Below are 24,754 nucleotides of genomic sequence, written 5' to 3'. Positions count from 1 at the left end.
AGAAAATGGAAGAAAATGTGGCATGTGGGGCTCTTTCTCATTAACCCGCAAATATATATATATATATATATATATATATGGTTTTGGGGCTATACCCCATCCATCAAATGTATATGGATATATATATATATATATATATATATATATATATATATATCACTTATATGAACACTTATGGAGCTGATAAGAGAGGTGGTCAGGCCTGAATAGAAAGCATATGTGTATGTATGCATATGTGTCTGTGCATCTTGTCTGTGTAAGTGACTATCTTTCTTTTCTTTTCTTTTTTTTTTTTTTTTTCTTTTTGGTTCATGAAGTGTTAACAAGTTTCAAACTTATCACCTGGCCAGCTAAAGGTCCTTAAGCCAGAAATAAGTGATCCCTAATAATGAAACTTTTTATTTTTAATTTTTAATTCTCTTTCTAACAGAATTTATTACCAAAAGGCAATGTTTTGGGGCCTTAGAATGGGAAAGCATTGTAGACAGAAGAACTGCCAAAAATAAATAAATTCTTGGTTTGACTGCTGACTCCACACATATCACTGCCATCCTGAAAGAATTTGTGCCGGGCTGGGCTCAATCATATATATATATATATATATATATATATATATATATATATATATATATATATATATATTATAACCAAGCTTCTAAACATATTCTTTCATACCTGGAATGTAGAGTCATTCCTGTATTTACTATCATATCACTGTACAGATCCCCACTCATGGATGGGTGGTCAAAAATATACTACTTTAATGATATTTGAGGAAGGGTAGAAAAGCAGGGAAAATTGTGAGTCCCTGGAAAGCAGAAAGGCATCCTCATTTGTAGCCCCATTAAAGTTTATTTGGAATCATGTATAAAGAAGTTCAATTCCATTAATATCTGCTTAAGATCTTCCTCTCCAGCCAGCTGCAGACATTCAATTTTCTAGGAATCTCATTAAAAACAACAACAACAACAAATCTTTTCACAAACCTACTAGTTTTTTATGTTTTCTCAGATTACAATTACACCCAAGTGACCATCTAGACCATTCTGTAATCTCACTTATCAAAATGAAAGAGAAAAAATAGTTGTTAATTATTAACTCATTGAAATGTAACTTAAAAGCCATCCTTCTCTCTCTCTCATATGTGTGTGTGTGTGTGTGTGTGTGTGTGTGTGTGTGTGTGTGTGTGTGTGTATGTGTATCCAGCTAGCTCTTGTCATATATTTTAACTTCTGTCAAATTGCTTAAAATGTTTGGTTACCTGAAATGCCCTGGTATCTTCTGGGCCAGATTTTAGAATGTGATTTTTTTATTTCAACAATACTGTATTCTGGACACTTGTGCTAAACTTATGATTGAATGCCTGAATGCAACCCAAGAAATATGCAATAAAGACTTTCAATTGTTTATAAACTCTGCCTGAACTATCATCTCTTATGGTTTTGATATAGCAATAAATTGCTTTTTTTAAAAATATATTTAACTAAATTCTAAGCTTGGGTGAGATCCCAAGGTAGGGCAGTCTCCAGATGGCCTTTCCTTCAGTCTCTGGTTCTTATTTGTCTCTGTATTTCCTCCCTAGAGTCATTTGTTCCCCATTCTAAGAAGGACCAAGAACCCACACTTTGATCTTCCTTCTTGAGCTTTGTCTGGTCTATAAATTGTATCTTGGGTATTTCATGCTTTGGGGGTAATATCCAGTTATCAGTAAGTATATGGCATGTGTGTTCTTTTGTGTTTGGGTTACCTCACTCAGGATGATATTTTCTAGTTCCATCCATTTGCATAAAAATTCATAAAGTCATTGTTTTTTTTGTAGCTGAGTAGTACTTCATTGTCAAAATGTACCACATTTTCTGTATCCATTCCTCTAGTAAAGGACATATGAGTTCTTTCTAGCTTCTGGCTATAATAAATAAGGTTGTTATGAACATATTGGAGCATGTGTCCTTGTTATATGCTGGAGTGTCTTTTGGGTATATGCCCAGGAGTAATATAGCTGGATCCTCAGGTAATACTATGTTCAATTTTCTGAGGAACCGCCAGACTGATTTCCAGAGTAGTTGCAGCAGCTTGCAAACCCACCAACAATGGAAGAGTGTTCCTCTTTCTCCACATCCTCATCAGCATCTGCCACCAACTTAGTTTTTGATCTTAGCCATTCTGACTGGTGTGAGGTTGAATCTCAGGGTTGTTTTGATTTGCATTTCTCTGTTGACTAAGGATGTTGAAAATTTCTTTAGGTGCTTCTTGGCAACTATTTTATCACTATTGCACTAAAGTCATCAATTTAACATTCCTCAGTTGAGAACTCTTTGTTTATCTCTGTGCCCCATTTTTAATAGGGTTATTTGATTCTTTGGAGTCTAGCTTCTTGAGTTTTTTGTACATATTGAATATTAGCCTCTATCAGATGCAGGATTGGTAAAGATCTTTTCCCATTCTGTTTCGTTTCCATTTTGTCCTATTGACAGTGTCCTTTGCCTTACAGAGGCTTTGCAATATAATGAGTCCCATTTATCTATTGTTGATCTTAGAGCATAAACCATTGGTGTTCTGTTCAGGTAATTTTTCCCATGTGTTTGAGAATTTTCCCCACATTCACTTCTATTATTTTCAGAGTATCTAGTTTTATGTAGAGGAACTTGATCCACTTGGACTTGACTTTTGTTTAAGGAGGTAAGAATTGATCAACTTGCATTCTTCTACATGCTGACCTCCAGTTGAACCAGCACCATTTGTTGAAAATGCTATCATTTTTCTACTGGATAGTTTTAGCTTGTTTGTCAAAGATCAAGTGACCATAGATGTGTGGGTTCATTTCTGGGTTTTCAATTCTATTCCATTGATCTACCTGCCTGTCTCTGTATCAATACCATATAGTTTTTTTTATCACTATTGCTCTATAATATACCTTGAGGTAAAGGATGGTGATTCCTCCCTCCCCCCAAACCCCAGATGTTCTTTTACTGTTGAGAATAGTTTTCTCTCTTCTGGTTTTTGTGTTTGTTTGTTTGTTGTTTCAAATGAATTTGAGAATTGCTCTTTCTAACTCTATGAGGAATTGAGTTGGAATTTTGATAGGGATTGCATTGAATCTAAAGATTGCTCTTGGCAGGATGGCTATTTTTTCTATAGGAATCCTGCCAATCCATGAGCATATGAGATCTTTCTACCTTCTGAGTTCTTCTTCGATTTCTTTCTTCAAAGGAGTTGAAGTTCTTCTCATTACAGAACTTTTACTTGCTTGGTTAGAGTCACACCAAGATATTTTATGTGAGGCTGTGCCCTGAGCAGACTTTGGGCATTGGCTCCTCATGTAGTCCCACAACACCCAGAGGATGCTCAACACCCATGTGCTCTGACATGCCCAGAATCACAGGATCTTAGGATCACAGAAACACAGAGGAAGCTTGACTCCCAGGAGATTAGACATACCCAAGAGCATTGGAGCTCTGACACACTCAAGATCACAGCTGAGGCCATAAAATATTTGCCAACTCCAAGCATAACTTGGACCCACACTGGAACCAGAGAAACACAATCCCCACCCAACAGAGCCTTAAGTTTCTTCCAGCTTCTATGTGTACCAGGGGCAAATACAGGGCAGTGGCTTCCCACCCACCCCTGCAACACCCAGAGAAAGCTTGACACCAAGGAGCACTGATACAACAGGATCTCAGGAGCTTGGTAACACCAGGATTTGGGGATTTCAGGGGCAGCTTGACTCCTGGGATTCACACCCAGGATCTCAGGATTACAGGTTCTCAGAATCCCAGAATTACAGGATCACAGAGACAGCTGGACTCTGAGGAGTTCTGACACAACCAGGATCACAGGAGGAACAGGCTCCAGTCAGAGACAGCAGGGGCAGGTAGCACTAGAGATTACCAGATAGCAAGAGGCAAGTGCAAGAACATGAGCAGCAGAAACCAATGCTATGTGGCATTATCAAAGCCTGGTTCCCCCATAAGAAGTCCTGGATACCCATCACAATGGAAAAGCAAGATTCAAATTTAAAAATCACTTCTCATGATCCTTTAATCCCAGCACTTGGGAGGCAGAGGCAGGTGAATTTCTGAGGTCAAGGCCAGTTTGGTCTACAGAGTGAGCTCCAGGAGAGCCAGAGATATACAGACAAACCTGTTAAAAAGAAAGAAAGAAAGGAAGGAAGAGAGAGAGAGAGAGAGAGAGAGAGAGAGAGACAGAGAGAGAGAGAGACACAGAAAGAAAGGAAGAAGAGATACAGGAAAAACAGGTAAACAGGTAGAAGTCCTTAAAAAGGAAACACAAAAATCCCTTAAAGAATTACAGGAATACAATAGTTAGAAATAATATAAAATATCTTGGAGTGAATCTAACCAAGCAAGTGAAAGATCTGTATGACAAGAACTTCAAGTCTCTGAAGAAAGAAATAGAAGATCTCAGAAGATGGAAAGATCTCCCATGCTCCTGGATTGGCAGGATTAATTTAGTAAAAATGGCCATCTTGCCAAAAGCAATCTACAGATTCAATGTAATCCAAATCAAAATTCCAAATCAATTTTTCATAGAGATAGAAAGAACAGTTTGCAAATTTATTTGGAACAACAAAAAACCAAGGATAGCGAGAACTATTCTCAACAACAAAATAACTTTTGGGGGAATCACCATTCCTGACCTCAAACTATACTACAGGGCAATAGTAATAAAAACTGCATGGTATTGGTACAGAGACAGGCAGGAAGATCAATGGAATAGAATTGAAGATCCAGAAATTAGCCCATATACCTATGGTCAATTGATCTTTGACAAAGGAGCTAAAACCATCCAGTGGAAAAAGGAGAGCATTTTCAGCAAATGGTGCTGGTTCAATCGGAGGTCAACATGTAGAAGGATACAAATCAATCCATTCTTATCTCCTTGTACAAAGTTCAAATCTAAGTGGATAAAAGACCTACACTTAAAACCAGATACACTGAAACTAATAGAAGAGAAGGTGGGAAAGACCCTTGAATACCTAGGCACAGGGGGAAAGTTCCTGAACAGAACACCAATGGCTTATGCTCTAAGATCAAGAATTGACAAATGGGACCTCATAAAATTGCAAAGCTTCTGTAAGGCAAAGGACATTGTCAATAAGACAAAACGGCAACCAACAAATTGGGAAAAGATCTTAACCAATCCTACATCTGATAGAGAGCTAATATCCAAGATATACAAAGAACTCAAGAAATTACACTCCAGACAACCATATAACCCTATTAAAATATGGGTACAGAGCTAAACAAAGAATTCTCAACAGAGGAAACTCAAATGACTGAGAAGCACCTTAAGAAATGCTCCACATCCTTAGTCATCAGGGAAATGCAAATCAAAACACCCCTGAGATACCACCTCACACCAGTCAGAATCGCTAAGATCAAAAACTCAGGTGATAGTAGATGCTGGTGAGGATGTGGAGAAAGAGTAACACTCCTCCATTGTTGGTGGCATTGCAAGCTGGTACAACCACTCTGGAAATCAGTCTGGAAGTTCCTCAGAAAACTGGACATAGCATTATCTGAGGATCCAGCTATACCACTCCTGGGCATGTACCGAGAAGATGCTCCAACATATAATAAGGACATATGCTCCACTATGTTCATAGAAGCCTTATTTATAATAGCCAGAGGCTAGAAAGAACCAAGATGTCCCTCAACAGAGGAATGGAAACAAAAAATGTGGTACATCTTCACAATGGAGTATTACTCAGCTATTAAAAATAATGAATTCAAAAAATTCTTAGGTAAATGGATAGATCTAGAAATTATCATCCTGAGTGAGTTAACCCAATCACAAAAGAACACACATGATATTTACTCACTGTTAAGTGGATGTTAGCCCAAAATCTTGGAATAGGAAGACTCAACCCGCAGACCACATAAAGTTCATGAAGAAGGAAGACCAAGAGGGGATGCCTCAGTTCTACTTAGAATGAGTAACAAAAATACTCAAGGGAGCAAATATGAAAACAAAACATGGGCCAGAAACTGAAGGAGGGGCCATCTGGAGAACATTCCATCAGGGTATTCATCACATGTACAGTCACCTAAGCTAGACACTGATGTGGATGGCTGGAAGTGCATGCTGTCAAGAACATGATGTAGCTATCTCCTTAGAGGTCTGCCAAAGACTAACACATTCAGAGGACGATGCTCACAGTAAACCACTGATATGATCAAGGGTTTCCCAATGGAGAACTTAGAGAGAAGACTGAAAGAGCAGAAAGGGTTTGTGACCCCAGGAGGAAAGCAACAATACCAAACAACCAGGCCCCCCCCAGGGTCCAAACCACCAGCCTGGGAGCACATAGGGATGGACCCATGACTCCAGTGGTATATGTAGGGGAGGATGGAGTGGTCGGTCATAGGTGGGAGAGGAGTTTCTTGGTCCCAAATAAACAAACACAGAGTGTGGGAGGGGAATGTGAGGGTAGGGAGGGCGTCGTGGGGGGGGGGAGGTTCGGGCACTGCCTCATAGAAGCATGAGGAGGGGGGATTGGATAGGAGGCTTCTGGGTGGTGGGAAGAAGTTGGGTAAGGGGATAAAATCTGAAAGGTAAATATAACACCCAATTTAAAAAAAAGAGAGATGAAAAAAGGAAAAAAGATAAAAAAGAAAAAAGAACAATAGGAGATTTAATAACACAAAGGGAAGGATTTAAAAATTTAGGAGGCAGTTTATGTTAATGGAAACAGCTTCACAGAAACTGGAAAATCACACCCTCATAGAAGCACAAGGAGGGGGAATGGGATAAGGGGTTCCTGAGTGGTGGGAGGAATGGGATAAGTGGATAAAATTTGAAATGTAAATATTACAATCAATTTTAAAAAGGGAAAGAAAAGAAAAGTTGTTAGAACCAACATCTTTAAAAAAATGTCAGCCCTCTAGGAAAAAAAAATTTTCTTGATACTAAAACTTGTTCTGAGAATTGTATATTGCAGAATATACAGCCTTGGTGTATCTACTCATCAAGCATACTGAGCAGACCTGCCCAAACCTCCGATGTCCTGGAATTCTATCTGGATGCAGTGAAGATACAGCATCAGAGGCTTATCAACTTACTCTTCCCCCCCACCCCTCTTCTAATATCTCAACACCTGTAATCAGCTTGAAGAAGTTAAAGAAGAGTCAGCGCCCCTATTCCCTAGGCTTGGGGACTAAGGTGGTTAATATTGGTCTGTTTTTCTAGGGAAAAGTAGTGGTTTTGTTGGAACTGGCAGGATTATCTAGGACTTATTGCATAGCCATAACCTATTGGTAGAAATCTGTATAATTAATATCAAGATGAAGTTATAATTTCTTAAATGGTACAAAATTTACTTTGATTTCAAATTTAAGGTTTTCATTGGTATGAGCTCCTTATTGATATAAAAGTGAGATGAATATTGATACTCTCATGGGCATTGTGCCTGTAAAACACATTTAAGAATATAAGGCCTAGACCCAGTCCTTCTTTAACTTTTTTAACTGATTTGGGATGGTTAGCATATGAGTTAAGGGACTATAGCAAATTCATGGCTTTGAGTTTAATGTTAGGGTTTTTTTTTTCTATATTTTATTTAGAAGTAGCTGAGAGGAGTTAACAGACAACAGTCCAAGTTACCTTACATGGATAGTTGGTTTTCAAAACATCAGAAGTCCATAGAATTGACATTACAAATATTTCTATATTAATGTTCATTTTGATTAGAGACCTGTCTGCTCCTGACAGCTTCCTGTTGTGGATTCTAAGAAGAAATTGAACGTACTTGGAGATACTCCAGTTGTGCAATGACAGCCACTAGGCAAGAATTGCCTCTTTCCATCTACAGACAAATCACTGTCCAGAAAAGGACACACTTGCAGAATAGTCGACTGATTATATCTGCCTAGACAGAGTAATCAGCCCTTAATAATCCTGTATCACTAAGGTCTGTCAGATGATTCTGGGCCAGAAGGCTGAAGATCTGATCCTCCAATGTTCAGTAGTATAGGGGCTTTCCAGGTGTTCAGCGGTCTCTATAAATTGGCTAAGTTTTAGAACCTATGCTTAGTGCTTCCCATAATTTCAGTTAACTCAGTCATTCTGGATTTCTGACGGGTTGAAGACCTATAGTCTCATAGCCAATCCTGACTATTTACTTTGAGAGAAAAGATCTGAGAGGATGGTTTTTAGCTGACATTCATTCTAAAGCCAAGAAAAAAGCCAGGTTCAAAACTAAGTGTTTTAGTTAGGAGAGATGACAGAGGTTGTGGTTAGTCAACAAAATGATGGACTGGATATTGGGACTGTTTTGCACCTCACCGATACAATTAGGAATAATTGTGCTCTAATTGTATTTTGAGAGAAAAGTTTATTTTAACAGGAAGGGTGATATGTGGGAGGAGCTAAGGGGGACGAGGTACCGAGAGGAAGAGATGGAGTAAGGAGAGGAGAAGATGAAGGAGAGGAGAAGCTAGGTGATGAGAGAGAGAAAGAGAGAGAAAGTGGGGGCATGGAGGCAGGTGTTCATGTGTGTCCACCAGTCAAAGATAGTTGATATATCTAGGTTGGGTATTGGGTTACACTTCTGATTGAGCAATACCAAACTTATAAAGCCTTTGATTAACATTTAACAAATTATATAAAAGCAAAAAGGAAAAGGGGGCATGGGATAGGGGTTTTCTAGGGAGAAAATATGGGTAAAGGGGATGTCATCTGTAATGTAAATAAAATATAAAATAAAAATTAAAAAAACTAAAAAAAAAAAAGAATTACAGGAATACACAAGAAAACATGTGAAAAAATTCCAGAAACCATTTAGGATCTAAAAATTGGAGTAGAAACAGTAAAGAAATCACAAAGGAAGACCACCCTGGAGATAGAAAACCTAGAAAAGAGATCAGGAGTCACAGATGCAAGCATCACCAACAGAATAAAAGATATAGAAGAGAGAATCTCAGGTGCAGAAGGTACTATAAAAAACATTGACAAAACAGTCAAAGTAAAAGCAAAATTCAACCCTGTGAAATCGTTACACAAGTGACTTTTTTATGGCTTTTCAATTCTCAGTGTGTGGGCTTCTTAACTGACTTCTCTATGACTGCCTCACCAGTATAAGCAGTTAATCTCTGTTCTTTAGAATTTCTTAAGTCTGGATGTATAAATGTCTCCAATACATTTTTTTTGAAAATAAATTTAAACCCCTTGTTTCCTTTTTTAAAAATTACATCCATAAGCAACACCCAACTTTAAATATTAGTTGAGCTAATGGTAGTTTTTGTCCACTGTGACAAAACACCCAAGATACTGAACTCACATGGTAAAAAGATTCATGTTTGCAATGTCAATCTACTGCAGTTTATCTATTATTTTTGTTGTTACCATAACAAAATCAAGTGGCAAATGCAACTTAAGGAAGAAATGTTTGTTTTAGCTCACAGTTCAAAGGTATATTGCACTATTGGAAAGAAGTCATGATTGCTAAATACTGAGGCCCCGAATCACATTAATCCATGGTCAGGAAGTGGAGACAAAAGTTGGTCCTCAGCTTTTAAAAAGCTTTTTATGCAATTTAAGACCTCAGCATATGCAATGGTTGACAGATCCCAATTGATTCAATAGATTTTCTCACAATCATGCCCAGAGGTGAGTTTAGACACTGTCACATTGATTATACTATGACAATGTTTGGATTCTTTAATCTTCTTATTTTATCTTCCTTTTCTGCTTTTACTTTGATCTCTGCATTTATTTTTCTGCCCATGTCCCTTTGGAAAGTTAATTTCACTACACATAGTTGAAATCTGCTCTCCAGAGTGGGCATGTTCCCAGTTTCTCAACTTATAAATGAATCAGTTCTCCTTGTTAGTCCTCACCTTTCAGTCACCTGGTTTCTGGACCTATTCCATCTGGAATCCATCAGCCAGCAGCCTGTATAATTTAATGCTGTTCGATGTATTCCTCATCTGTTATTCATGAGCTCACCCTTTGTCTGCATTTCTTTATTATGTTTATGGTGTATGAACATTGATTTGTAAAATTCACGTTGGATCTCTTTCCTCTGTGCTTGTTCATCAAGTATGCTGCCTGCCACCACCCACTATACCCTGGTGTTTATTCCAAGCAGCATCTTACAGAAAATAAAAGTAAGCTTGATTCTTGTACAGGAAAGATTATTTATATGTGCATTGAGAGCACTGCAGCTACATGTAAGTAACAATAGAAATGTAAAAATGTCAGGATTTCCTTTTATACTCAAAATAAGATGAATATGTATTATATATAAGGTCTATAAGTTAACCACAGGAATATCTGTATATATATATATATGGATGATATATGTATAGATATATACATATATAATGGATGATAGTTGAAGGTGGTCCTTGTTCTGCATATGTATACATACTTGCATATATATATCTATATGTGTGTGTATATATAATGTATGTACATATATATACATATACTTGCATATATATGTATATATATGTATATATGTATATATATGTATATATGTATATATGCATATATACATATGTATATATATACATGCAAGTATGTATACATATGTAGAACAAGGACCACCTTCAACTATCATCCATTATATATGTCTACTGCATTTTAAATGGTGTCTGACTCTCCTACTTTGGCTGACTAGCACATCTCAGAGATCCACCTCTGTCCATCAACCCAGCACTAGAATTAAAAGTTTGTCACCCTGAGTAGCTGGTTTTGTTTTGTTCCGTTTGTTCACTAGTTTGCTTATTATATAAACAGTTTGGGTAGATTGCACGCTGTCCCTTATGCTTTCAAGACAAGCACTTTACCCAGTAAGAATCTCCCAATCCCCAAAAAGTTCTTTTTTTCATCTAAAGTGAATCTTACTTTTAGTCTGATCTTGCTCTTTTACTGAACTTACTAAAGATTATGTGCCTTAATCTAATTAATTATAGTTATGAATCAGTGAAATCATATATTATTATGTAACTTTAAATATGTAGTGATGTAAGTACACTACAAATAAATTGATTAAAAAAATATGTAAAAGAAACTACAGATACCAAAATTGTGGACTCGGTTGTTGAGGAGGCCATATTTCATGACTTATTATTCTCCATGAGTTTCCTTCATTGGAATTATATTTATAAGTAAAGGGAAGGAGAAGAAACACTTCTCAAAGAGATATGTGCTAGTTGCTTCTCTGTTATTGTAATAATATTTATGACCAAATTCTACTCTCAATGGTGTTTATTTTAATTTATGTTTCCTGGGTGATAGAGGGAAGATGGTGGGGAAGGTATGGAGGTACAAAGGAACAAGAAACTGGTTGATCACATTTTTTTTTATCTAAAGGAACAATAAGTGAGTAAAAGCTATAAAACCTCGAACAACCCATAATAACACACTTTCTTTAACAAGGCTCCACCTATAAAGATTTCATAACCTTTCCTAAGTGTAGAGCCAATGTTCAGATACATGAGCCTGTGGGGCAATGTAGTTTAAGGTAGCAGAAATGCCTGCTAATGGGATCCTAATAGATCAGGTATCAAAAGGTTCTTTTTGGTAAAATGAACAAAAATAGTAATAGCAATAATACAAGGATTAAAAGACATTCTTCATTGTTGGGAGCCGACTTTAGTAGAAAGCGGCTAGATCAACTTTGCAGCCATCTGGAACCATATACCCTGATGAAAGACTTGGTTGGCAAAAGCCTATAACAGCTGAAGCACACTCTGATAAATATATTGTTTATCCCACATAGCTTGTTTTGCTGTTTAGTGACCTCAGCTGTATGGTGCACGTGGTAAAGGGTTTTCACCTGTGTTCTCCTGCTTGTGTATATAAATACCTCAGAATTCCCTTCAATAAGAGAGACTTGAGAAAATAGAAGAGACTGAATCACACCCTGTCTTGTCTCCATTCTTCGAGTCTCTTGCCCCAAGAGCCACACTCTCTCTTGACCAGAGCACTTAGCCCCAAAAGTGTTGAGGCAAAAGTGTTAAGGCAGAATGTGGGCCTCAACACTTCATCTGTAAACTGTTAAAGTACCATTCAATTTACTAAATGCATTTGTGACATTTTCGGTGCTCTTAGGACCGATTCTCTGTGTAACAGCTTTTTTATGAGCACAATGTACTTATTATTTTATGTCAATTTTCACGTGGGTGGTTACTTTTTATTTTCTTAAAAATTTCTATTTATTCTATAATCAGTACTTATGGCTTACATCATTCATTTATAACCTTGGGCCCTGCCAACCTCCTGTTTCTAGCCTTGTGACAGTGAGCTCTGCCACATCCATTTTCTTTTTAGTATTAGTGAACACTCTGCTTTTTGCAAACACTTCTTCAGATCCACAATGGTCTCAGCACCTTTGTCAGAGAGTGAAGCTGGCTCAAATTAATTTCATTTTACAACTAAAGAAATTGAGGTACTGACATAGTTACTCTTCTATTGTGATAAGATACCATGACAAAGAGATATAAACAGGAAGAAAGATTTCATATGAAACTTTCCGTTTCAGATAATTTAATTCTTATTTCTTCCACGGGAGAATATATGGCAGTATTCAAGAATATATGACACTGAAGCCATAGCTGAGAGTTCACATCTTGAGACAGAAACAAAAAGCAGAGAAAGGTCAATGGTAATGGCACACACTTTGAAATCTCAAGGTCTGCCTCCAGTCACTCATATCTTCCAATTCCTTCCAAACCACTACAACAACTACACTACTACTACACTACCATGAGACAAAATTATTCAGATACTGAAGCTTATGAACTAATGATAGTATGACCAAGAAGTTAATGCAAGCGATACAGTCATGAGAAGTGTCTAAGCGCAAATTTCCAATCTATGTTATATTTTTACATGCTTCTGTCCTATAGTACTTTTCTGAGTTAATATATTCAAGCCAGAAGTCAACAATTGAAGAAATCCTTGCAACTGATCAGATATAATAGGCTTTCTCCTCCTCAAGCTTATACAAGTAGTAAACCCTGCTGAGACACTCTAATGTGTTGCACTGTATAGAACTTTCTCAGACCAAAGCACCTGCATAGAAAAGGCTCAGATCCCCTAGTCTACCTCAAAGAGACACTGTTTGATATACTCTGTGCAGCCTAGAAGTCTCCGAGTAGCCATTCATATTCCATCTTTCATGAGCTGTCAACCAGGCTGGTGTCGGCTTTGGTGATGCAGTTGTCTTTGAGTCATTTTTGCTCTTACAAGTAGCTCAAATAACACAAATCAGTTTGTCATGTTGGCCTTTGGTGGTATCCTTGATTTCATTCCTGAGGTGAGTAGACAATTATCAGTATCTTTCCATAAATAAAATTATTCCACATCTGAAAATGCTTCTGTATTCCTCATTCAATTTCTCCCCCAGGACTTATCCACCTGAGTCCTTTTCCACTTTCTCCTACAATCTCTTCTGAACATGTAAATCAATTGGTTAAATTGGCTTCTCTGGTGCTATATTTTTTCCTTTCAATTCAGCACTTGTAGAAAGCAAACTAGACAGATTTATAGCTACAATTTTATAACTGTCTAAGAAAAATTAAATGTAGCATCAAGTATGTCTTTTGGTAAGAGGCTTCACGTGTGAATCTCTGGTGCCAAAATTGTCTACCTTTTTCCCCCTCTCCAATAAGTTAGAATACTGGAGATAGAAAATCCATCAAAGTGAAGAAACAATTTTCCCCAATAAACAAAACTTTAGAGGCTGTGGAGATGCCTCAGTGTCTTAGGCTGCTTAGTTGTGCAAATATGAATGTCAAATTTCAATCTCCAGGATTAACATAAAACTCTGAACATGATTGCAGATGGCTCTTACCTCTGGACTATGGAACATGGACACAAGAGAACTAGGCTTTCTCACTTCCAATCTCATTGAAACAACAAGCTGCAGATTCAGTGAGGGACCCTGTCACAAGGGAGTAAGGTAGAGAGTGACAAAGCAGTACTGCTGACATTCCCCATTTGTCTGCACACATGCATGGATGCACATCCTCTGCACATATTCCAACCACAGTCCAGTGTGCATGCAAGTGACATAAGATATCAATATATAAGGGAATGAAATTGAAAATAAAGGTCATTCCTCAGGCTTATAAGTATTTCAAGTACTCTGACTGAGGACCAGGTTAAATAAAATTGTCCTATTGCAAACATTGAAACTTACTGTTTTCTCTATCACTGTTTGTAATACAGGTACAACTAACTATAATAAGCCTGATTTGGGTAGGGAGGTTGTTAACATTTCCCTGCCTCTTGGATCACACCACTGTCTCATTGTTGCTGGAAAATCCACCAGTGCTGCATCCAGGATGATTGGCCCAGGTGGCATGTGTCTCCTTTGTCAGGTGATAAGCTCTAGTTTGCATGTTGCTGATAGAGAAACAGAGGTCAGTATTTATTTTTCTTGCAACATATTTGCTATGAGGTGGACTTGAGCTACCACCTTACCTCTTTTTATGTCCTTGGGCACTTCTCATCTTATATATGGAAGAAATGTCTCTCACTGTCCAGGAATGTACTACATATGCTGTGCTGGCTGTCCAGTGAGCCCCAGGGATCTATAGGACTGTCTATCAGTGCTGGAATTATATATGTGCTATGCCTGACTCAAGATGTTGCCATTAGTTTTATGCATATAACTCATACTAACAAGGTAAAGATTTCACAAACAGAGCCATATTTTTTAAACACAGGATTCCCTTCACACACACACACACACACACACACACACACACATATACATGCACATATATGAGTGCTTATCTATGCCTAATGACACACATAAACATATATAAATATGTGACTCAATATATTTATATCATGTTATATTTTATAATATGTATACATATATACACATACACACACACACATATATGTGTGTGTGTGTGTGTGTGTGTACTTAAGTGTAAAAAATGTGGTTCCTCGAAGCTGAGATCATGTTAAGGTGATGTTAATTCATTCATAGTGATGGAGCCTCCTCATTTTAGTATGTTTATCTGGTTCTTGTTTCTATGTCTTTGTCTCTGTTGCATTGTATATATCCTTTTCTCTTTCTTTTTTAAAATTTTTTATGTATATGTGTGTTTGTGTACCTGTGTTTTGCAAATTTAGAGAGGCCAGAAGACAGCTTGCAAGAATACAGTCTGTTTGTTTGTTTGTTTGTTTGTTTGTTTTTCTCACCCTATGCATTCTCTGAATGCAAGGTCATCCATCTTGGTGACAAGCACTTTTGTCAGTAAAGTCATTTGTTCAGTCAGCACTCCTGCTCTAATTTTATAGTCACACTTGTACAACCATAATACTGCCATTGTCTGGGTCAAAACAGCAGCCCATGAAACTGGGAGTACTATATAAATTACAAATCACAGCTCTTGAACAGTAATTAATTATATTTTCAACTCTCCTCCAAATGCATACAATGTAATCCATAAGTACCCTATGCACCCATAATTAAATCAATAATTTAGAATAAAATAGGAAGAAAGGATGAAGAATTTTTTCTGGCTCACAGTGAAAGGAGATTATCATTCACAGAGGGAAACATATGGAACTATGTGTGTGGGGAGCTGACAGAAGGCAACTCTCATCCTTGCAGCCATCTTGAACCATATACCCTGACAAGAGACTTGTTTACAACAGCCTACAACAGCAGAGCATACTCTGATAACATCTTGTTTTAGATACCCAGGATCTTCACTTGGGTGTGTGAGACTTAAAGGTGTGATTTAGAGATAAGACCTAAGTGCATGACTTAAAGGCATGGCTTAGAAATGAGGCATATAAAAGGAGAGAGGCAGACAGAATAAATTAGTAGGCACTTGAGACTTGAGACAGGCAACTATTATTAGACATTCAAGACTTGGAAAGAGAATTAGACATTAGACACTTGAGATTAGACACTTGAGACTTAGAAAGAGAACTAGGGATTAGACACTTGTACTTGAAAGAGTAACTGAAACTTGGAAGAAGTACTTTGAAGTGGGAAAGAGACTAGCAATTTAGAACTAGGATTTGGACTTGAGACTTGGTGTTGAAACCCGGGTCCTGAGACTTGGTTCTAGGAACTAGGGACTTGGAAAGAGAGAAGAGAGACTGAAGAATAAATAAGATTGAATCACACTCTGTCTGGTCTCTATTCTTCACGTCCATCCTCACTCTCTCTCTTGCTGAACCCCGACCCGAGGACTGGAGCAGCTTGGGGCAGTGTGGGCTCTAACAGTTTAGCCCCAAGGCTTTTGGCAGTGTGGGTTCCAATATTGATAGAGTGGTCTGCAACATATGTGTGAAATGGATAATGTTAGAAGACAAAGGAATACAAGTTTCTTTCAATCTTTTTAGTCAGAAAATATAGTGAACAGGAATTAGAAATATATATCCTCTAGGCTGCACCCTACTAAAGGTACTGCAGTATGGCCAAGTATTACAACTAACTCAGTAGGTGAGTACCAAATATTTCAAGTCATGGGCCTGTGATAGATGATTCACATTCAAACTACAACAGTCTATCATAGAGGCTAAAAGTATATGATAAAGGAATGGCCTGACTTGGAATCTGGTAAGAGTTCAGTGTCAGTGCCAAGAACCCTACATCTCATGAATAGACAGATGCTAGGCCCTCACATAACCTAAATAATAAAAAGATACAAGAAATTAGGTTGCTAATTTCAGCTTCCATTATCGATATTATTCCTCTCCAGAGAGTTTCACCATAATAACTAAATCCTCTTTTAAAAATTTTATATTGTGTTACCTTCTTATTGGCCATTAAAATATAATACATGAGATCAGCAAAATGCTAAATGAGTCACTATACTTATTGACCTGAGATCAATCCACAGGATCTAGATGACAGGAGAGAACCAACTCTTCTGTTTTACACTGATCTACATACATTCCTAGGGCATGCTACTGCACACAGATGAGTGGAAGACCACATACACACACAGACATACACACACACACACACACACTCCAAAAAGTAAGTATAGACATAATGTAGATTTTGTGTTAAGAAGTAACAATGTGTGAATTTGAGATACATTAGAGAATAATACTAACATTCTACAATATTATTCTACATACTGCTAAAATGTAAAGTTTTTCTCTTTTTTTTTTTTTTTTTTTTTTTTTTTTGAGTTTTTCGAGACAGGGTTTTTCTGTGTAGCCTTGGCTGTCCTGGACTCACTTTGTAGACCAGGCTGGCCTCGAACTCAGAGTTTTTCTCTTTTAAATAAGTAAAAGTTTCTCTTTAAGTGGAACTCCATGTGTCTCTGTCTGCCAGTCAAAAAAAAGCTAAAATCTAGCAGGTGATCTTCCTAAGATGGTTCTGCTATGGACTTTAAAAGTTATTCACTGATTCCTTCTTTAGGCACAGCCAAGATGATTTTATTTTAGGAAAGATTCTTGCTTTAAATTTGCATTTCCGGTTATTATTGTATATATATATATGTGTGTGTGTGTGTGTGTGTGTGTGTATACATATATACATATATACACATATATATATATATATATATATATATATATATGTGTGTGTGTGTGTGTGTGTGTGTGTGTGTGTGTGTGTGTGTGTGTGTATTGTCGGGCTGTGGAAAGGTATCTTGGTTCTTGGGTTGTGGGTATTCTGCCATGCCCCCAGAACCCAGGCTCCTGATACAAGGTCTGATCTCCATTCATCTGCATCCTTCAGTCAAGTAGGGCACAGGTAAAGGGCATGATTAACAGGCCTCAGGCCCTAGAGAGGTTTACGTACTAATGAGGTACCTGAAGGCCAGAGTACATCCAGATCCATCCACCATCTGTCATGCCAATAAATCCATTTTGGAAACCCAAGGACTTTCTCATGTTTGGGGCCGTGCTGTGAGGAACTGTGGAGCCACAACAGCCATGCCTAACTCTCCTCTGGAAGAACCCAGAGCATTCACAGGCAACTACACACAGCCTGGCATGAGGAACCCTGTGTTCCCCAGCAGCATTACATATATATAGATATATATATATATATATATATATATATATATATATATATATAATAATTACTATGTATTAGCCTATCCTTTGAGCAGATCTCTGAACAACCATGAAGGTGTACTGTCTTGTATTGATGTTATATAGATAAGTACATGACTTCTTAATTCTAAATGATGATCTAATAAGAATCTTTAAAATTAAATTAGTAATTATTAAGCTATTTTATAATAAGACTGCTATTAAGTCCTCTCTGATAATCAAAACTTCAGTGAGAACTCTGGCAGTCTTCCAGTGTTATAAGATAATTGCTTCTGAGATATTAAGCAGGCATCTACAACTTAGAGCATATTCCAAGAGGCTGTAAAACAATTACAAAGGTCATAAAAGGTGAACTAACGGTTTACTATAGGTACAAAGACAGAAGATAAAACATTGATTGGGTTTATCTATAAGAAACTTCACTAATACCTTTTTCACAAAAATTATGGTTTTTAACTTTCAGTGAATTTGTAGTGTAAGGCCCCCACGAATGGAAGACCTCACCCAAGTCTTGGGAATTCGAGGCCACCCATTAACTCTAAGACACCAAACTTGATGTAATCAGCAAGAGGCATATTTTAATCAGTATACTGAGGTCAAGACCTGTAGCCCACGCAGGGGCACTGGGCTCTGACCCTGGGGCATTGGAGAAATAGAGAATTTAAAGCCCAAAACTACAACTCAGGGGGTGTGGACCACAACCCAGGGGGAGTAAGGGAGGGCTATTGGAGAGCACCTGTGGAAAGTCCCAGCCCATTACTCAGTTTGTGACAGGGCACAAGGAACAGGCTATTCTCTAAGAGCCTATATGTAATCAGCCAAGTTCCTGGTATCCAGGATGTACGGGCATGCTGAGAACTCCCAACTCAAACTCTCCTGGTATCCAGGGTGCACAGGCACGCTAACTTGAACTCTCAGCTCAAACCTTATTCAATCTATCTTATGGTCAGTTTTTAGTTCCTGGTACCCATAGCACTTGGTCACACTGACCTAAACTCCCAGCTCTGAACTCTTATCTTACTTATTTTGTTAAAAGATTTTTAACTCTTTCATTAGAGCTATTGATAGATGATTAATGTTTAACAAGATAATTATTCTTAACAGATATGCATGTACACTTTCTTTGTTGTAAATTTCTTATTCAACTTATGATTTGAATTTATATGTAAATTTATGCTGAACATTTTACCATTTGATCTTGTATTAAGTGCTGAGGACAAAGATAGAAAACTGAACTGAAGATAAACTTTTTAGAGGGAACTTTCATAGAGAATTTTCATAGAAAACTCTTTAGAGAAAACTTAAAAATAAAGATTAAATCACTTTACAAAGTGTTTCTCTTTTCTTTCTTTGTCTTCAATTAGCAGGCTGGAAGTTAGAGCTATATAATTCCTGAGGAGATAGACAAATGGCTATTTAATCCCCTGCTGTTTTACAATGAGGTGCTAAACCCTATAGAATACAGTTGCTAACCTCAGGGGAACTCAGTCAAGCAGGTCAGCTACCACAGCAAAGTGACCTGAGGTAGACTTAAGACAACCTTAAATATCTCCCCAAACCAACCCTTGACCCCCAACAAAGCTCTTTCCTCTCCACTTCCTCAAGAGAGTACCAAGAAGAACCACTGGGCTGGCTCCCAACATCTGTCCATCTGTCAATCATAATTCCAAATTTAGTTATACACTTCTAGAAAGAAAGAATAATTTTCCATCATTGTATTCTTCAGAGTTCTGAGGACTTGGCCCTGTAATAATTTGTATTCAACATTTTTCCCACTTCCTTGGCTGAGTTTCTCTGGGGGGGGGGGGCTCATTTCAAATTAGTGCACCTTCAGGTTGACCTCATTTTCCTGATGTTTCCTTATCCTGCTTAGTCTCATTGTTTCTATTCACCAGGCCTCAGTTTTGTACCTTTCTTTTCTGATTGTATTCCATCTTGTGACATAAAGGTCATTTTCTCTTAAGTTCAGATCTCTGTCTCAGGCTTCTCTTACAGAGAATTTTTTCTGTAATTGAATAATTGAATTTCCTAACAAATATTTCAAACTTGATATACTAACAACTGATTTTTTTTTCACACATAACCTTATACAGCCCAAGCTGGCCTTGAAGATACTTCATAAAGAAAATACTGGACTTATACTTCTGATCCACATGCATCCATTCTCCTGTGTGTTGAGAAAAAGGGATGTGTCACTATGTTTTGTTTTTATATGGTGCTGGGATTGAATTGTAACTTTGTACACATTAGCCAAGCATCTTACCATCTGAACTACTTTTCCTGCTTCTTAACTAATTCATTTCCTTCCTCCTAATCCTGCTCTTTGTGTGTGTGTGTGTGTTTGCTTGTGTGATGTTTTTCTATGTTTGAGTGTACATTTCTCTAAAAGTGTATGCAAAGACCTGAAGTTAATTATCAGCTCCCAGGGATCTGATACTATCATCTTGCTACCAAAGGCTTTATAGATATACCTACCTACCTACCTACCTACCTATCTATCTATCTATCTATCTATTCATCCATCTATCTATTTATCTATCTACCTACCTATCTACCTACCTACCTATCTAGTTACCTCCCTACCTGCCTGCCTATCTATCTATCTATCTATCTATCTATCTATCTATCTATCTATCTATCTATCCTGACCAGCAGGGCATTAAATAGGGGTCTGTGGAGGTCACCTGAAAGGGAAAGTGGGGGAAAACAGGCCAAAGCAAAGAACCATGGCTTGTCTATAGGCTTATCAAGCTGTTATTTTTACTTTTTCACACAGGGGTTATAAAGACAAAAAGGCAGGATGTGGGGAATGGGATGATGCAGGAGCATAGGTGTTCAGGGGAAGTACAGATATCGTCCAGAACAAAGTATCAGCTGGGTGAAGGTTCAGGGGACAGATCACTATGACTCTGCCTATGATTCACTTGTCATTATCTAAGTTGGTACTATCCACCAAGGTTACCTATCTACAAGGTCTATGGCTATTCAGCCTGGCAATTTTCCACCAAACTGCTTGTTTAACAATAGCTTCCAGCCATTTCTTTCAGTGTTTTTCCACAGAGACCCAAGACTTTGTGTTAGCAGTCATATATGTCAGGCCTATTGCTGTTTTTAGGCCTATGGCTGATTCTAGGCCTTCAGGGTATAAGCAGAGCTGCCCCTGACATCTATCTATCTATCTACCTATCGGTCTATCTATTTTCATAAGGCATTTCTTGATTATCTACCTCAAACTGAGATCAGTTTGCTAAATAGCCCTGCATCATTCCTTCCATTTCACTTTTTACTATCTTTCTTTTGTATATTATGGGTCACTTTCTGACATCCGCTTCAGCTTCCAATTTATTGTTTCATCTTTTGCTACTTGTTGATTTTACCAAGCTCTCTACAAAGAAGAGTCATTCATAATATGATCACTTATCAACACAAAGAATCACAGACCATGACCAATTTATAGTATACATTCAGAATACAGTTTTGAATGATTATTATTAGTGTGCAATCATTGAGAAAAAACAAATAGGTTCATTGTGGCATCCCCATGCAAATATGTGTTGTATGTTAGTAATAACCATCTGTAAAGGTCAATCTTGATCAGCAATTTTATCAGGACAACTAATAAACAAATTTGTAAGCAAATTTCAAGGAAGAACTAACCAAGACAGATCTTTTGCCAAAGTAGGAAGTATCTTCTCTAAGCAGCCAATATACAAAATGGTCTGAGGGAAATATCCTTTCTTTTCCTACATTTGTCATTGCTTGTGAGTACATCCACTCTGCTGTTGCCATTGCTACTGACCCTCTTTTCATATATTTGAAGTCATCTTCTTAGTCTTTTAAAGATTGACTGAATATCATCAGCTCTCTGAGAATCATTCAGTCCCTTGGGCATCAGTTTGCAATTTCTGAAGTATCAAGTTTAATGGACATTGTAGTTATTGGGTTCTCAGCCTCTCCATCTTGTACAGAACTGTTGTTAAACTATGCAAAGTATATCATGTATGCCAATCTAAAAAAACCTCTTTAAATTATGTATTCATTATATTCCTTTGATTGGTCTAGAAAACCATGAGAGATGCAGCATCACCTTTCTTGTATTCTGTCTCCTTTTCCTCTGTTCTACTTACCCTTGTTCTACAGTGCTATTCTAGTCTCTAATAGTGCTATTTTCAGATATTCTGTTTCTTTTTTGTATGTCTTAGTTTATATATGTGAGTAAACTGTTCTACTTGTCTTTCTTTGCCTTTATTACATTCATTAATATGATTTAACACCCAGTCACATTTGCTTTCCAACAGCTGATAAGACTTTATTTCTATGGTTGTATTTTGCTCCTTTGCACATAAATGAATAAAAAGATAGATAATTATAGATTTACATATAACTGTAAAACCAAGTTTTTTAATAAATTCTTTTATCTGTTGATGGACACATATGCTGTTGTGAATGCTGACATAACAAACATGGAGGTACAAGGTTTATTTTTTTTGTATTGACTTTAGTTTTCTTTTTTCAGCTATATAAATGAGAATGGAATAGTTAAAGTCCATTTTAATGGGAATTTTTCATGAGTTAAACAGAATTTTTTTTAAAAAATTGAATAGAAAAATTATAAGAACTTTTGGTTCATCATCACATTTATTTAGTATATTCCTGCTATCACCTAAAGAACAAATGATGAAACCATGCTTCTTTTCTTTCACTAAGCCCTTCTCCAGACTTATTAAATGCAGATAAGCTAGAATTTTTATTCATTTGAAAAGTGTTTTACAAATAAGAAATCTATAGCTGAAGTACTATGTATACAAAAAGATGTTAGCAGGGACTCAAAGAAAAAAATATTCATTCATATCAAAATGGCTGACTAATGAGCAAGTCAGAGAAAAGGCAGGATGTCAGAACCATGAGTCTGTAGAAGAGAGAGTAGGAATTTCAAGAAAAAGAATGTGATTGAAATTTGGACCTTTCAAAATACCCAATATATAAATGAATACAGGTAGGTTGGAGATTGTAAGCTAAATATGAAAAACAAAACAAAACCAAAAAGGTAAAGTAGGAAACAGAACAGAGAGATAGCTCAGCTCTTAAGAGTGCTTATTGTTTTGTACCTCAATTCTTGGTGCCCATATCTAGCAAGTCACAACCATCGGTAAATCTAGTTACAAGTGCTCTAATGCCCTCTTCTGACTGCGTCAGATATCATGATTCATGTGGTGCACATTGAATCATGCAGGCAAGAGGACACACATACACACACAAAGACACATACAACAGAGCTGATGCATTAGACTCTATATTATTCTAAGATTATTATAGAAGCATTTGAGGAAATTTGTTTGTAGAACTTTAGGTGATAGCAGGTGATATCTGCTTAAGCAACTGTGAGTGTTTGGGAAGATTACTCAGTTGAAAAATGCTATCAGAGAACATTTAGGCATCTGGAGTCAATACTTAAAACACACATAAAAGCTAGGTAGTATGGTATACATCTATAATCCTACAAGTGTGGAAATGTAAATAACAGGATCACCTGGCTTTCCTGTTCAGCCCACATAAGCAGTTGATTAGCTCCAGTTTCAGTGAGAGACACTGTCTCCAAGAAGCAAGATGGAGGCTGAGGATCATGATACATGACAAATAAGTGTATGTCAACCTTCACTTACATGTCCACACAGAAACATCTCTCTCTCTCTCTCTCTCTCTCTCTCTCTCTCTCTCTCTCTCTCTGTCTGTCTTTCTCTCTCTAAAAAATGCTTTGGGATTTGGGATTTGAGCTCACATACCCAAATTTATAAAGTCACATGACACCCACAAACTGCATTCATTTGTCACCCACAAACTGCATTTATATGTCTGGAACTCATATGTCTGTATTTAGATCTGGGTATTGACCATGCGTATGCAACCTTAATATAATGCCTTTAATTAAGGGAGTACCACGACTCATGAGAAGTAATTTGGTAGGACTATTTCAAAATTGCAGAACCATTTCTGAGGTAATTGATTTTTTTAAAGGATACATAGAATTAGACCAAGAAAAATAGTAACATTAAATATAAGAAGAAATACATTTAAATTAAAGAGAGTACCAAGATTTTCAGACCATTCATTAACATTAGATTCTTTGGCAGAAAACCCAGAAGACATTTGTAAACAGAACTCCACAGAGGAGGACACCAAATAAGATTTTTAGAAGAAAAATACTTAAGCCATTTTTAGGAAACAAGGCTGCTGCAAAGGTGGCCACCAATACAAAAAGAGGATCAGCCCTGGAGTATAAGAAGGCAACCATGTATACCTTCCAACAGGAAGGAACTAATAAAAACATATATTATGTTGCTCCTAAGAATTAAAATAAGTAAATAAGTTTTAAAAATGTAAGATGAATAATTGACACAACCAGTGACATTAATATGTATACAGGAATAGCAGACACTTTACTAAGAAAGAAAAAAAAATATATAAAGAGTGACAGAAGCATCCTTGAGACCGTTACATATTTTAGAAATAATAGTATATGACAAAATAATCCCCTTGGATTTTGCATGTTTTACTGCACCAGAGAATATTTTAGGCTTCCCAATGATTTTATTTTTTTTTTTTACTGATTTCCTAAATTCTAAAAGGATTGCCAAATTAAAATGTACCCTAGGAGAATTAAAAATAGAGGATACAAGGCTACCAACAATTAAACCCTCATTAAAGAAACAATACCCAATAAAATGAGGAAATGAGA

The sequence above is a fragment of the Arvicanthis niloticus genome, chromosome 10 (assembly GCF_011762505.2).
Source record: "Arvicanthis niloticus isolate mArvNil1 chromosome 10, mArvNil1.pat.X, whole genome shotgun sequence".
In the NCBI taxonomy this organism is placed as follows: domain Eukaryota; kingdom Metazoa; phylum Chordata; class Mammalia; order Rodentia; family Muridae; genus Arvicanthis; species Arvicanthis niloticus.
This window is presented reverse-complemented; position numbering follows the sequence as displayed.